This window comes from Canis lupus, chromosome 7 (genome assembly GCF_003254725.2).
Source record: "Canis lupus dingo isolate Sandy chromosome 7, ASM325472v2, whole genome shotgun sequence".
Taxonomy (NCBI): Eukaryota; Metazoa; Chordata; class Mammalia; order Carnivora; family Canidae; genus Canis; species Canis lupus.
This window is the reverse complement of record NC_064249.1, coordinates 29,105,760-29,121,948: the sequence shown is the minus strand read 5'-3', so window position 1 is coordinate 29,121,948 and position 16,189 is coordinate 29,105,760. Positions and strand designations below refer to the sequence as shown.

The window sequence follows — 16,189 nt, the reverse complement described above, 5'->3', positions numbered from 1 at the left end:
ACAAATTACTCTGAAGCTGCCTGTGATTTTTTAGAGGCCCTTTCCAAGCATGGACTGACCTTTCTGATCAAAGCTGCCTTTTAAATCTATCATACATAATATAACACTAAATTTGAGGGAGATTTCAAAATGCTGGCTTTATAGTTAGGTCAACTGAAAAATAATTGGAATAGTTTGGAAAATCAGAATCACAGTAATTAAGAACTTAAAAAAGACTGAGAAAATTCTGTGCAATCCCCTCATTGATATCACTTCCTCCTTATTACTTGCTGTTTTGAACAACAGCAGAAAACACTAATGTTAACACTTGTGGCACAGAGCTCCAGTTTAGACCTGAGAAATCAGACATGCATATGACAAATCCAGCCAGAAGCAGGCAGTGCCGGTTATCTACTGAGTCTACTCTCCATTCCCCTCTGACCTACTCTCTAGCCTGCTACTGGCATTTTCTTACATTGCTCCAGACTCAGAAAACAACACATAAGCCTTCACAACCTGGGCCCAATCAACTACTCCAAGTTCTAGCATAACCCCTCAGTCCCTCCAGATTTAAAACTAGCGATTCAAATTTCAAGTCATTAACTGTTTCTGGGTCTTTAGACATTCAATTCCTTCTGCCCACAATGTTCTTCCTGGGCCCTCTTCCTCCTGTCCCCATGTTTGTACTCTGTGACCTTAGAATCTCTACTTTAGAACATCAACCAACAGAAGAACTCTTGTGGAACTTAAAAAGCTGGTAGGTAGTCAGACTAATCATCTAAGTCAGGGATCTGAACTTAGTAGACAAAAGATTTACCTAAGGACATATATCATCAAAAAGGAAAGATCACTTCTACACGCAAGGCAGAAAGATAAAGTCCTGTCACTTGGGACTCTCTTTCTTTTGAAAAGTTTTAAAACATCTTATAGCATAAAAGGGAAAATGCTTTGCTATTTCGAGCTTCTTCTTTCACTCTTATAAATGACATCTGTGATGTCAACATTCAATGATAGCCATTCGGGATTTGGTGTTTTTAATTCATGTGAGAATGCCAATTCCGCTGAGTAAAGGAGATATTAGAGTTATATTTAACATAAAATGCAAATATTGCATTGGAGTGGGTTCAGAATAAAAATGTCAATTATATGCAAAAATTAAATACCACCTTCTTGAATCACTTGCCTTGGCATCATGGAAAATTTTTCAGCCTTCTCCAACAAGAGTGTCAGATCTTGGGAACAGTAATTCATAAATGGCCTGATTCCACAATGAGTCAGAGTGACTAAAATACTCTAGATAAATGTTTCACTTATTTATATTGTTGGGTCAAAACTCCAGTTTATTTAATTATCTGTGTTGGTGACATTTTTGAAAGAGTCACATTTACTGCTTTGCACTCTTTCATGTCCCTATGTTGTTGACACACACAACAGACTATATAGACAGGGTTTATGGAGGGTACTGAATGGGGACCTCAAGTCCTTAAAACCTACTAAGGAAGCTTAATAAAATAGGCAGCCACAGTGATTTTATTAAAAATAGAGCTTTTCTCTTGAACAAATGGTCTCTGCACTAAGGCAAGATCTTACTGAATCTTTGACCCTGGGAATTCTAACATATTCTCTTGCAGTGAAAGGGGACATTATATTGAAACCTTAAATTATGGGAGATTATGAAAATGAAGCTTTTTAATTAAAAAAACCAAGCCATAAAATCTCAGGCTTTAATGTAACCTCTTTTACTTCCTTTTAAAATGCAAGTCCTTCAGGTCATATAGAAATGTAATCTCTGGTTTAAAATTTAGTGCTAGATATGAGCCAAAGGATTAAGGACTCTGAAGCTAAGATTAAATACATACTTTTTAAAATATGCACTTTTCCAAATTAGCCTTGATGGCTCTTCCATTCATAAAATATTGGAAGAGGAGCTAGTGATCCATGTCATCTTATACTTTTGACTCAACTGGTGTTTCTCTTATTTGTGGGTTTATAGTGAGCAGTGGAGGGAATCTACTGAGGCTTTCAGTGGACACAGTAGGACTCTACCATGCTTCTATTTTGGAAATTAATACTCAATAGACAAAACATACTGATCTCTATTTGTGCAGTTACTCCCTATTATTTTTGCTTAGATTTATTGATTTCAATGTGAAGCAATGTTTTTAAGTTGGGGCAATGTGAATCTACTCTTTGAATATGTTAGGGGGAAAATGCCTCAGAGGCCAGCATGACAGTTCCTGAATGGCTAACATGTCTTCTACTTGAATGAGGAAAACTAATATATATTCACCTCAGTACGATGTACAAAAAATCATAAAATCTCTAGCTATAAAATGCTTATCATTTGATTTGCTATCATTCCCAAAGGACTAGTGAAAATCCCTATATGTTACTTTGAAATGAAAAAAAATCTTTGCTTCATTTCTTTTTGACTTATAAATCTATTACCTATATCTGTCTTTTAAAAATTGCATCCATAAGAAAGGTTTAAAAAATAAAAATTGTATCCTTGTTTGACTGACAGTGGAAAGGTGTGGGCTAAAAATGAAAATTTCTTAACCTAAGGTTTCATTTTAAATATTATTGACCTGGAATTATAATGCTGGTATTGACACCCAGTGACATTTTGTGGTATAGCCATTAAGTAATGAAGCTAATTTCGATAATCTATTACCCGGTTCCCATTATTATGCCATTAAATACCTCTAGGGTTTTAGTACTGAGACATTCCAGGAACTTATTCGGATGTGGTATGTAGAGAAGTTTGGCTTATAAAGAAAATCTTTGTTTTCATTTAATTCCCAATCAGTAGATATGCTTCATTAGTCCAGCAATTGGCTCACAGAATTCTTGGTGGTGCTTCTAAGATTAAATCACAACAGACAGAATTACTAGCGGAATAAAGGCAGTTCTGCTGAAAGTGGCCAGGTTATAGAGGGCTTGACTTACTATCAGGAAAATGCTAAACAAATCCAGTCTGTGAAAACTTTCACTTTTCTTGTTAAAAGTATATTCATAATTTCTACTGTGTTTCCCATAGTTGTCAGCAACCAGACGGTGCTTTTCTTTTGATGAATGAGATACTGGTTGAGGAATGTTCCTTCCACAAAGGTTCCAAATTTCTCATAATCTTCTGCCATTTAGAGAGGCCAGTTTTGTACTTACCATGCCACTGAACAGAGAAAACTATCTGCCTTAAAAGACTTTGGAGCAGATTATATAAACCTGCATTGAGGTATGCTATATGAAACAAACATTCTCTTTGTGAAATCCCAAACCTTAAGCCCCAAACTAAAGGTTCTCTCTCTTCTAGTGCTTTCTTACTTAAACTCACCACACCTGTTCCCTATTACATGAGCCCTTTCACTCCAGTCCAAAGGGTATCCATGTTTCTTTCAATATGTACATTTCTTTTTCTGTGTTTTTATTCACAATACTCCTCCTGGGCAGCCTGGGTGGCTCAGCGGTTTAGTGCCACCTTTGGCCCAGGGCGTGGTCCTGGAGACCCAGGATCGAGTCCCATGTTGGGCTTCCTGCATGGAGCCTGCTTCTCTCTCTGCCTGTGTCTCTGCCTCTCTGTCTCTCATGAATAAATAGACAAAATCTTAAAAAAAAAAAATACTCCTGCTTTGTAGAATGCTCACTTTTTCTTAATTTCTTTAATGTCTAGCCAAGATTCACCTCCATATAAGACTTGTCCTAAATGTTGTAGCCTCTCAACTCCTTTTCTATCCTGATCTCCTTTTATATTTATACAGAAATATATGGGAAATATATTTTTAAATTGAGAACTTGATATAACTAGTATTATAAAATACTGTTTCATGTATATCTGTGTGTCTCTTATATTGTTGGACCCCTAGCTCAATTGTGTATTTGTGGGTTATAATAACAACAGAAGGAATTTCAGGATGTGAATATTCAGGCCTACATTTGTAAGGAGGCTTAAACTGAACATGTTAATCTGAACTTCTACCTTAGGAAACCAGAAAAAGAAGAGCAAATTAAATCCTAACTAAATGGAAGTAAAATAATAAAAATTAGAGCAGAAATTAATTTAAAACAAGAAATCAATAGAAAAAAAATAAGCAAACCCAGAAGCTGGTTCTTCTTTGAAAAGATCAGTAAATTCAGTAAGCCTCTAGCCAGGCAAGGTAAGAAAAAGAGAACAAAAATTACTAATATCACGAATTACAGAGGGAACATCACTGGAGATCCCATGTGAATTAAAAGCATAAGAGAAATATCATGAAAAACTCTATGCCCACAGATCTGACAACCTAGAGGGCATGGACCAATTCCTTAAAAGACAATCTTCCAAGACTCACATAAGAAAAAATAGGTGATCTAAATAGGCCTATATTAACAATTTTTAAACAATTTTGAATCAATAATGAATAACCTAAAACAGAAAGCATTAGGCTCAGATCTGAGAATTCTACTAAACACTGATAAATTTTACCAAACATTTGAGAAATTATACCAAATTTTTGTAGTCTTTTTCAGAAGATAAAAACAGAGGAAGTACTTCTCAATTCACCATTTTATCAAGCCACATTACTCTTATACCAATACCAGAGAGAATGACAAGAAGCCTACATAGTAATATCTCTCGTGACCATAGACGCAAACATCCTCAACATATGAACAAAGAAATCCAACAATAAATAAAAAGATGGATAAAGAACAAATAGGTGGGATTTATTTCAGGTATGTAAAGCTGGTTCAACATCTGCAAATTATTTAATGAAATCTATTACATCAAAAGGCTAAAAAATATCATGTTTATATCAATAGATACAAAAAAAAGCATTTAATAAAATCCCACACACATTCATGATAAAAAAAAAAAAACCTCTCAGCAAACTAGAAACTAGAGGAGAACTTCTTCAACTTAGTAAAGAATATTTAGGGACACCTTGATGGCTCAGTCAGTAGAGCATGCAGCTCTTGATCTCAGGGGTCATGAGTTTAAGCTCCACACTGGGTGTAGGGTTTACTTAAAAAAAAAAAAAAAAAAAGGAATATCCACCAAGAAACTCTACAGTAAATTAACATCATAGTTAATGGTGACAAACTCAAAGCATTTCCACTAAGATCAGGAAAAAGGCAAGAATATCTTCTCTCACTACTGTTTTGCAACATCATACTGGAATTCCCAGCTAATGCAACAGACAAGAAAAGGAAATAAAGATATATGGATTAGGAAGGAAAAGTAAAAATGGCTTTGTTTGCAAGTGACATAATCCTCTATGTAGAAAACCTGAAAAAATTGGACCGAAAAACTTCTGGAGCTAGTAATAGATTACAGCAAGGTTGCAGGTTATAATTAAGCTACAAAAGTCACTACCCATCTTCACATACCAGCAATAAATAAGTTGAATTTGAAATTAAAAACACAGTACAAGTATACTATACCTAGAAATAGGTATAAATCTAACAAAATATGTTAAACATCTATTTGAGGGCATCTATAAAACTCTGACAAAAGAAATCAAAGGGGAACTAATTCCTTGAAAGAAGGATATACAGAAGCTATACACCAACTATAAAGCTACAGTAACCAAGAGAGTGTGAGATTAATAAAGGAATAGACAGATCAATGGAACACAGCAGAGCCCAGAAACAGACACACATAAATATAGTCCACTGATCTTTGACAAAGGAGCAAAGGAAACACAATGAAGCAGTTAGTCTTGTTAACTGGTGGTGTATATCATGAAAGAAGGTATGTTAGAGAAGGCATCTAAGCATGTGAAGAGGTGCACCACATCATATTTTTGTGGATATCAATAATCTCAAAACTGATTCTAAAGTTTATACTGAGAGGCAAAAGACCCAGAATAGCCAACATGACATTGAAAGAGAAGAACAAAGTTGGAGAACTGACAGTATCTGACTTCAAGGTCTACTATGAAGCTACCGTAACCAAGACAGTGTGCATCGATGAGAGAATAGACAAACAGATAAATGGAACAAAACATGAGCCCAGACACAGGCCTACATAAATACAGCCAACTGTTCTTTGACAAAGAAGCAGAGCCAATACAATGGAGCAAAGACAGTCTTTTCAATAAATGATGCTGGAACTGGACATCCAAATGCAAAAAAAAAAAAAAAAAAAAAAAAAAAAAAAAGAATCTTACATCCTTCACAAAAATTACCTCAAAATGGAGCACAGACCTAAACGCAAAAACACATAACTTAAAAACCCTAGAAGATAATATAGGAGAAAACCTACATGACCTTAGGTGTGGTGATGACTTTTTAGATATACCACCAAAGGCACAATCCATGAAAGAAATAATTGTTAAGATGGACTTCTTTTGCTCTGTGATGACATTGCCGAAAGAATGAGAAAACAGGGCACAGGCTGGGAGAAAATATTTGTGAAAGATACATGACAAAGTACTGTTATCCAAAATATACAAAGAACTTCTAAAACTCAATGATAACAACCCAGTTAAAAAGATAGACCACATCTTCTTTATCCATTCATCTTTCAATGGACACTGAGGCTCCTTCCACAGTTTGGCTATTGTGGACATTGCTGCTATAAACGTTGGGGTGCAGATGTCTCGGTTTTTCATTGCATCTGTATCTTTGAGGTAAAACCCCAGTAGTGCAATTGCTGGGTCGTAGGGTAGCTCTATTTTTAACTCTTTGAGGAACCTCCACACTGTTTTCCAGAGTGGCTGTGGTGTGTGTGTGTGTGTGTGTGTGTGTGTGTGTGTATGTATGTATACAGGTTACACACACAATGGAGTATTACTCAGCCATTAGAAATGATGAATACTCATCATTTGCTTTGATGTGGATGGAACTGGAGGGTATTATGCTGAGTGAAGTAAGTCAGCCGGAGCAGGACAAACCTTATATGGTCTCATTCATTCGGGGAATATAAAAAATAGTGAAAGAGATTATAGGGGAAAGGAGAGAAAATGAGTGGGAAATATCAGTGAGGGTGACAGAACATGAGAGACTCCTAACTCTGGGAAATGAATAAGGGGTAATGGAAGGGGAGTTGGGTGGGGGGTTGGGGTGACTGGGTGACGGGCACTGAGGGGGGCACTCATCCGGGCATGGGATGAGCCCTGGGTGTTATACTATATGTTGGCAAATCAAACTCCAATAAAAAAATACACACACAAAAAAATAGGCCAAAGACCTTAGACGCCTCATCAAAGAAGATACACAGATGGCAAAAAAGCATATGAAAAGATGCCTTATGTTATGTGTCATCAGGGAAGTGCAAATTAAACCAATAGTTAGATGCTACTACCTATTTGGAGGGTCAAAATCCAGAACACTGACAACACTAAATGCTGGTGAGGCTGTAGTGCATACATGCCCTCATTCAGTGCTCATGGGAATGCAAGATGATACAGCCACCTTAGAAGACAGTTGGACAGTGTCTTACCAAAGTAAACATACTCTTAACACATGATCCAGCAATCATACTCCTTTGTTTCTGAAGGAGTTGAAAAATTATGTCCTTATAAAAGCTGGTATGTAGATATTTGTAGCATTTTACTCATTACTTGCCAAACTTTGAAGAAACCAAGATGACCTTGACTAGATAAATGGATAAATAAACTGTGCTACAACCAGATGATGGAATATTATTCAGCACTAAAAAGAAGTGGTCTATCAAGCCATGAAAAGACATGAAGGAAACTTAAATGCATATTCCCTAAGTGAAAGACGCCAATCTGAAAAGGCTGTAGGATTCCAAACTTGTAACATTCTGGAAAAGGCAAAACTATGGAGACAGTAAAAAAAAAAAAAAAAAAAAGAATCAGTGGTTGTCAGAGGTTGTGGAGAAGGAGGGATGAATAGACAGAACCTAGCGAATTTTTAAGACAGTGAAACTGCTCTGTATGATATCATAATTGTGGCTACATGTCATTATATGTTTGTTCAAACCCACAGAATGCACATCAAAGGTGAACTCCAATGTGAATTAGGTTCATTAACTGTAACAAAGGTACTACCTCTGATAAGGAATGTTGGTAATGGGGAGGCTATGCATGTGTAGGCGTGGAGGGTCCTAAGAAATCGATATACCTTCCACTCAATTTTGCTGTGAATCTAAAACCGCTCTAAGAAACAATTACGACAGCACCACCAACACAAAAAGCATAATGTCCATAATGCCAGATCATGAACTCATTATTTAGTACCATGTGATCTATTAAATTATATACAGTCCAATTTTGCCCGTTGTCATTTTATGTGTAATTGTTTCACCTTCTTAGGCTGTTAGCTCCATGAAGTCAGAAACTGAACCTTCTTTCCCCAGGGACAGATCTCAAGCTTTTGGCAAAGAATTTTAGGTCCTTAAAAAAAAATGTGATGCAAAGAAATAATACAATGACGAAAGTTTTCTTTTAAATGTAGTTAAGTAGGTATCCAAGAAATATTTTTTAAATTTTTTTTTTTTTTTTTTTTTTTTATTTATGATAGTCAGAGAGAGAGGCAGAGACACAGGCAGAGGGAGAAGCAGGCTCCATGCACTGGGAGCCTGATGTGGGATTCGATCCCAGGTCTCCAGGATCGCGCCCTGGGCCAAAGGCAGGCGCCAAACCGCTGCGCCACCCAGGGATCCCCCAAGAAATATTTTTAAATAAATACATGAATAAAAGATGTTTTCAATTTTGTTGACCCTAAAGATATAAATTTCAGTTTCTCATACTGACTCTGAAGATACGCATCCTTCTTTTTTATATTTGATTGGTTGGAAAACAAAAAGAGAAAGAAAGAAAAGTCATTTAAGAGGGAAATTTATGCCACCAACTACATGCAAGGGAAAAGCACATTACATGCCGTCTGCTTGACCTTCAAAAGACAAGTCAAACGCCTCAACTAATTACTCTCCTAGGTATGTTCAGTCCATTGCAAAAGTGCTGATATATTCTTATGAGACACCTTGATTAGATCTCCCATACTGTGAGCAAAATTAGAGTACAATCTAAGAACTGTTAGGTGAAAAAGGGCATTTGGAAAACAGGTGTTGTTGAGTCAAAAAAAAAAAAAAAACCCAGGGAACTCTTTAATTGACCTACTATTCTATGGTTTTATTTTCATTCTAAAATGGTAATAGGAAAAAATACACAGACATTATGTTATTGGGGTTTCTGGGTGCCAAAGCCATGTCAGAATACAAGGAAATGAGTGGGGAAAAAAATAAGTGAGAGGAAAAAAATGAAATTAATGGTGGTGAGAGCATGGCACTATTGATACAAATTATTTAATAATTTGGGTTATTTTAGAAAATAATTTCAAAATGATTGGAACATTTACAGTTTATTATAGAAAAGAAGATTTAGTCTGTGTCTAGACACCTAGTAAAATCAGCTAGCTGTTGGTACCCGTGGGTGGCTCAGCAGTTGAGTGTTTGCCTTTGGCTCAGGTCGTGACTCCATGGTCCTGGGATTGAGTCTCAGCATTGGGCTCTCTGCAGGGAGCCTGTTTTTCCCTCTGTCTATGTCTCTGCCTCTCCCTCTGTGTCTCTCATGCGTAAATTAAAAAAAAAGATCAGCTAGCTGTTTACATTTGAATTCTGCAAGTCCTACCATATCCTATCCTATTATTTTAAGTGGATTATTGTGTTAACTGAATTGACAATACCCAGAAATTTGTTTCATTATTTACTACCATCTTCATGGGAAGAAAAAGGGATCTTATAAATAACATCATAGATCTTCACAATATGGATGAAGATCTATATTTAAATGCATCCTTAGTACATACCCTAGGAATAGAATAGAAGCAAATCAACTTTAAGGTTAATAGAAGTTTACATAGTAAATTATGTGATACCTGAATCAAATATATGTACATGATACCTGTACCATGTATACAGGTACCCCTGCTATTAATACACTAACAGTAGCAAAACCAATAATAACTATCATTTACTGGGTGTTTGTTGTATGCCATACCATGGGCTATATACTCGTGGCTGATACTAGACTGGGTCTCTAAAGTTCCATTTCATCCTCCTTCTGCTTGGCAGCTGGAAAGGTACAAAATACATTTCCCAAACTCCCTTGCAGCTAAGGCTCTTTTTACAAACTGGGCTCCACCAATTTAGCTGTGTTTACATGGAATTAGGAGAGGCAAGACAAAGGCCATCCTCATATTGGTGCAAATGCTGGTAGACAGGCAGAGAGGGATGTGGGTGCAGTGTCTGGACTCAGTCTGCCGGTGTCTTGTTATCAGGGTCATGGCTGTGAGAGGCAGTCATGTCAGCAGCTATAGCTGCCTGACCTCTGGATCACAATTATGGTAATGTGGTATAAAGGCACTGGCCTTGTGGCATCCTCTTCCTCCATCCCTCACTGATTTTCCCTGTATTTAACCTCTTTCTTCTTAAAACACCTAGAGTGGTTTCTGTTTTCTATACTGAACTTTAATGATACGGTTCTTCATATATATCATCTCATTTAATGCCTCCTGTGAAATGTCACTATTTCTATTCTGCAAGCAGAGAAAATAAGTCTGAAAAAGGTAATTTTTCCTAAGTTACAAGGTTGGTAGGTGAAGAATTTGGGGATTTGAACTCTGATCACTAGACTCCAAAGCCTGTGCTCAGAACTACGGTATTACCTATGGGCCTGCCTCATACTTAATATTTTAATTAAGGCTAAGGGAAGCCAATTTGGCATGGTAAAGTTCATATTCAACTTTAAACTTTTATTTACCTTTGAACTCAAGTTCAAGTCAAGTGGAAGTTATTGAGAGCTCAGCTAATTTCTCTTTCCACTCATCACTTCTATATGCTTACAGACTTTGAACTGACTTAAGAAACAGAAATGCTGGACTTGCAATATTTTCAGCTTAGAACAAAACAAGAAGTCTTGTTCTCCTGGGAAGTCACTTCTCAGAAGTCTTCAAGCTTCAAGTTTTAGTAAAAAGATATTTAAAATTTTAGAGCAATACATTTCTACTGGTCATTGAAAAAGGATAAAATGCACTTCTGGTCATCAGTAAAGGAAAAGGAAAAGCACCTGCAATTCTGGTAATTATAAAAACCCACCATCTGACTCCTGAGGAGATAAAGATAGTTAGTATGGCATAATTAGAAACCCTAACATTATTGGCTAGGAGACCAACGATCTGAAGACAAAGCCATGCAATCAATCTTAGATGAGCTGCCTTCCTAACTGGCAAAAACAAGGGGCTTAGATATGAATCTGATTTCCTCAAAATGTAGAGCCATGAAATGTTAGGGCAGAAAAAAGGGAGTTCAAGCAGAATATCTCAAGTGTTGTCATCTCATGGCACACACAGAAATGCAAGATATGTGTGGTGTGTCGAGGTCACTCAGGGAGCAGTTAGGACTGGAGGGACAGCCCCTGGATCTCAAAGGACCATTTCTCAGTACCTTGGTGGAAAGTCTACGCTCAGAGAATGCTGAGCACATCAGTTTGCACATGGAGAACTAAAGCAGATTTATAACAACCCATCAACTAAAGTACATAGTATCGATAAGTGTAAAGTTGTTACACTTACATATCATTCTATATCTTTGCCAATTTGTCCTTCTTCAGTCAATTTCTTACACCGCAGCCAGAGAGATCTCTTAAAAAGGACAGACCTGATCATATCATATCATATCAGTCCTGTCTATTAAAAAGGACAGACCATATCATATCATATCTCTTAAAAAGGACAGCCTGTTCCCCCTATCCAATGCCTCTCATCATTGTTCTTAGGACAAAGACCCATACTCTGAAAATGGCGCAACTTCCATTTCTCCAGGGCCACTCTTGCTAGTCTCTCCACTATATTTCATGTCAGAGCTTGGGAGTTTGGAGTCTCTTTTATCTTATTCCCCAGTTGATACTGATTACTTCAGGTTTCAGTTCACATGTCATTTGTTCAAGAAAATCTTCCCTAATCCCTCTTTATGTCAGGTTTCCCTGTTATATCTCATCCTATCTTTTACTCCCGGAATTGATGAGTTTGAACTTGCTTATTTCTTTTTGTGATGATCTGATTAATGTCTGCTTTCCTCATTAGACTCTAAGCTCTGAAGAGGGACGGTATCTTTTTTGGTCACCACTGTCTCCTCAGTATTTACCACAGTGGCACTGGCCATTTATGAATAACTGGTATCAAGATCTGACACTCTTGTTGGAGAGGCTGGAAAAACTTCTATGATTTCAAGGACAAATGATCTAAGAAGATTTGGGTTCAGTTAAACATTTGTTCAATGAATGAATTTATGGTTTTCTTTTGGCTATGTACAGGAATTTCCTGGCAACTATAATCTTTGGACTAACATAGTTCTGTATACCAAATTCTTATGATATGAAATGTGAATGTAGTAATGCTTTTATTCCTCTAATTAATGAGTAATATGGTCATTTACTTAAAATCTTTTGGTGCAAATATTCTGAAGAATTTTTGGATCATGGAACACTTTGAATCTAATATAAGCTCTGAATGCTTTTTTTCTAAGAAAATGAATATATTCACAACATTTTACAAACAATCTCAGGCAATTAGTCCATGGACTAACTCTAAATAAATAAATTTCAAGCTCCTGAATATGGCATAAAACAATCAACTGACTTGATCCTTCGCTACCTTTCCAAGTTCATCTACCATTTTCTAATATTTTAAGCTCTAATAGATGAACCTCCATGTGGCTTCCCAGCACACATACCATTTCCTCTTCATGAAATGTCATTTCTACCTTTTTAAAAAAAATCTATCCTCCAATACTCAGAGCAGAGCTCATATCTTCTAAGATCCTTACCTGACTCTGGTCCTGGGCAATGAGTACCTAATAGGGGCTCCCATGACACCTAGTGAAAATCAGCTTCCTCGCATTATTTCATGATGTGAAAATTATCTAGTCTTTCCTAGAGAATATTAAATTCTTTGAGTGTAAGGCTCACTTCTTAGATACCCCTATTCCTACTGTGTGGAACAGTGAATGGCAGAAACAGGCCTTTAATAAATGTAAATTAACCTAAACTGTCTGCTAAAGGACCAAACTTAATGGTAGAAGAGCTAAGAGAATTCATAGATAATATCCTTCAAATGGGAAGACAGATTGGAATACCTGTAAATAAACTGAATATCTGCAATGTACAATCATCAACAAAGGCTGTTAACACAGAAAACATATAGTTATTTTACCCTAAAAAAAATCCATCCTAAGATATCAATGTCATTATGGGTATCTGTTACAGAAAATCATCATGTAGTCAATAGAACAATGGATTCTTTATTAAAATGGTTTGAAGGAAATAGTCAGAAAATGTGCCATTATGATGTCCTTATATAAAGGTTCAATACCCTGCTGTGTGCTATTGCTGTGCACTATTTTACAATTCTCATTGCATCAGGAATAGTAAGCAGCAGATTTAGTTCTCAGATGGTGACTGTACAGTAACCAAAAAGTTAATGTGTAACAAATGGAGAGAACTTTGCACAGAGAGTTCCGTACACTGATATTTCAAGCAAATAAATTATTTTTGCTGTTTCTAACCTGCAGTTGTCATTTACCCAGCAGATTAAGCTATTTGTAATTCTACAGTTAATGCCAACAGGGACCAGTAATTATCATTGGAAGGATTACCATTCATTACACAACAGACTATAAGCATGATGCATACTGGACTCTTAAAATGGTTGGGAATGATCCAATGAGATAGCCAAGACATATTTCTGTTTTACAAACTCTGGAACTCCTCTCTTATGACAGATTTATTTGCTGTCATATGGCCAGTTATTGCAGCACAGTGTGGGTGGGGTGAGGGTAAGGTGGAGGCAAGGGACAGAAGCTTCCATGGAAGAACCATTTTTAACCCCTCCCCACCCCCTGTGGAGAATCGATATGCTGACATCCTCTCCCGGCCTCATTCCAGTGAACAGTGGAAACAGTTCAGTGAAAACACTGTTGTAAGAGTGTGCTTACAACAAACATGGAAGCCATCATTTTTGTTGTTTGGAATTTAAAAATAAAAAGACTAAATTCTGCAGCACAATTGTTGGCATAGAGTGTATAAGTGATATGAGCTACCATGTGAAATGTGAGGGTATGATCAAGACTGGGAGGAAAGGGGGAGTGGAGAGACAAAGTACTTAATATTATTGGGAGAAAAAAAGTCCAAGACTGTCCATTTGTCTCAAATAACAAAAGAATCTATCATTTTTCAAAGAATCAACCATGATTTCCAGGGAAGTCTTCCTAGCCTCTATCTACACTATGAGACAGAAACTTGGATGCTGTAATGATTTGGGACTACCTGGGTATTCTGTAAAATTTAAACAAAAATGAATGTGATTATCAAGAATTACATGGACTCACCAAGAATACAGCCAAAGCTCTGCAGGCAATATAGTAACCTGCTAGTTGAGAGATTTTTTTTTTTTTTAGAAATAAATAATTTTATATTTTTCATCTAAAACTGAAGGGTAAAAGTTCATGATTAAAAACAGAAGTTCATGGAGATAAAATATTATTTTATCTAGTACTAATTATTTTTGAGAGAGGCTAAATACTCCTCTCAATACTCTGGTGTATATTCCCTCAAGTTTAGTTTTCTGCTCTCACTTACCACTCTATCATCAACTCTCAAGAAGTAATGCTCATTATGTTTAAGATGATAACAAAAAGGTGACAAGGCTAGAATATGTAAATTCTGGATCTAGACTGCCTTGGTTTGATCCCCATTTTGCTATGTTCCATCTGTATGACCGTGGGAAAGTGGCTTAACCTTTCTATTCTTTAGTTACCTATCTGTAAGTGGGGTGGCAGTATTTACTTCATTGAGAGTTATATAAATTCATGCATGGAACACACACTTAGAACAAAGCATGGCAGAGAGCAAGTACCTTCTAAAACTAGTTAATATGGCTACCATACAAATACATGAAAATACAAAATTAATAATCAGATGACACGAAGAAGTTAATGCAAATAAATTTCATAGCATACCTATCTTTTAAACTTAGCCACAAACATGACTAGTACTGGCATAAAAATAGACCTATAGATCAAGAGAACAGAACAGAGAGCCCAGAAATAAACCCATGTTTATATGGTCCATTAGTCTATGACAAGACAAGAATATGCAATAAGGAAGACAGTCTCTTCAATAAATGGAGTTTAGAAAACTGGATAGCATGCAAAAGAACATGCAAAAGAATGATACTGGACCACTTTCTTACATCTTACACAAAAATAATTCAACCTGGATTAAAGACCTACATGTGAAACCCGAAACCATAAAAATCCTAGAATAGAACACAGGCAGTAATTTCTCTGACATCAACTGAGCAACAGTTTTTCTAGATATGTCTCCTCAGGCAAGGAAACAAAAGCAAAAATAAACTATTGGGATTACATTAAAATAAAAAGCTTTTACACAGCAAAGGAAACCAACAGAACAAAAGGTAATCTACTGAATGGAAGATATTTGCAATTATATATTATATATAAAGGGGTTCATACCCAAAATATATAAGCAATTCTACAACTTAACAGCAAAAATCCCCAAATAATCTGATTAAAACAGGCAGAAGACCTGAATAGACATTTTCCCAAAGAAGACATCCAGATGGCCAACAGACACATGAAAAGGTGCTTGATTTCACTAATCATCAGGGAAATATAAGCCAAAACCACAGTGAGCTACCACCTCATACCTGGCAGAATGACTAGTATCAAAAAGACAAGAAATAACAGGTATTGGTGAGGATGTAAGGAAAAGGGAACCCTCCCACATTGTTGATGGGAATGCAAATTGGTGCAGCCACTGTGGAAAACAGTATGGAGGTCCCTCAAAAAATTAAAAATAAAAATACTATATGATCCAATAATGACACTACTGGGCATTTACCCAAAGGAAACAAAAACACTAATTCAAAAAGATAGTACCCCCTATGTTTATTGCAGCATTATTCACAATAGTTCAGATATGGATGCAACCCAAGTGTCCATCAACAGATGAATGTATATATATATTTAAATACTTATTTATATATACTTATATATAAAAATAAATAAAACACAGTAATGGAATATTACAAAGTGATAAAAAAGATAAGATCATGCCATTTACAACAACATGGATGGACCTAGAAGGTATGATGCTAAATGAAGTAAGTCAGACTGAGAAAGACAAATACCACATGATCTTACTCACATGTGGAATCTGAAAAAAAACAAATGAATAAACAAACAAAC

The 16,189-nt window shown here is 36.2% G+C and overlaps 1 protein-coding gene and 1 long non-coding RNA gene across 22 annotated transcripts in view; one reads left to right on the top strand and one right to left on the bottom strand.

Annotated features, from left to right (window-relative positions):
• The window catches only part of NME7 (NME/NM23 family member 7), a 262,510-nt gene that overhangs the window by 12,123 nt on the left and 234,198 nt on the right, over positions 1–16,189 (bottom strand). For 4 of the 6 annotated variants that reach the window (XR_004817624.2, XR_004817626.2, XR_004817625.2 and 1 more), the window contains exon 12: positions 2,683–2,841. The exons of the other annotated variants lie outside the window; for them this stretch is intronic. The gene's annotated coding sequence lies outside the window, so the exon portion shown is untranslated. The remainder of the gene's footprint in view (positions 1–2,682; positions 2,842–16,189) is intronic. 6 annotated transcript variants of the gene reach the window in all.
• The window catches only part of LOC112648672 (uncharacterized), a 54,931-nt gene that overhangs the window by 1,824 nt on the left and 36,918 nt on the right, over positions 1–16,189 (top strand). For 7 of the 16 annotated variants that reach the window (XR_007411924.1, XR_003129202.3, XR_003129203.3 and 4 more), the window contains exon 3: positions 3,020–3,214. This is a non-coding gene — a long non-coding RNA (uncharacterized LOC112648672). Of the gene's footprint in view, positions 1–3,019; positions 3,215–8,651; positions 8,861–10,770; positions 11,003–16,189 lie in introns of all 16 variants that reach the window. The other 9 variants (XR_007411920.1, XR_003129195.3, XR_007411921.1 and 6 more) reach the window with 3 other exon arrangements.